This window comes from Chinchilla lanigera, unplaced genomic scaffold, assembly GCF_000276665.1.
Source record: "Chinchilla lanigera isolate Chin_1 unplaced genomic scaffold, ChiLan1.0 scaffold00020, whole genome shotgun sequence".
In the NCBI taxonomy this organism is placed as follows: Eukaryota; Metazoa; Chordata; class Mammalia; order Rodentia; family Chinchillidae; genus Chinchilla; species Chinchilla lanigera.
Window position 1 is genome coordinate 21,622,439 of NW_004955421.1, and position 309 is coordinate 21,622,747.

Below are 309 nucleotides of genomic sequence, written 5' to 3' on the forward strand. Positions count from 1 at the left end.
CGGGCCGCCCGGCGCGCGTACGCATCGGGTGTGCGCAAAGGGGTGTGCGTTCCCGTCCCGTGGCTGCGAGCGCGGCGCGGGGACGGGGCGCAGCGCGGGGAGGCTGCCGCGGCCGTGCAGAGCCGCGTGGGCGCCCACGCGTGAGTACGAGCGCGCACGGGAGAGGAAGGCAAGAGGAGCCGGGTGGGACCCTCTTGAACCTTGGAGCGCTGCCCGCTGCACACCCACCCTCGGGCCGCGACCGCGGTCCCGGACACCGCCGCGGTGACCGAGAGTAACCCCTGCGCCGCGGCCCCCGGCCCCGGCCGG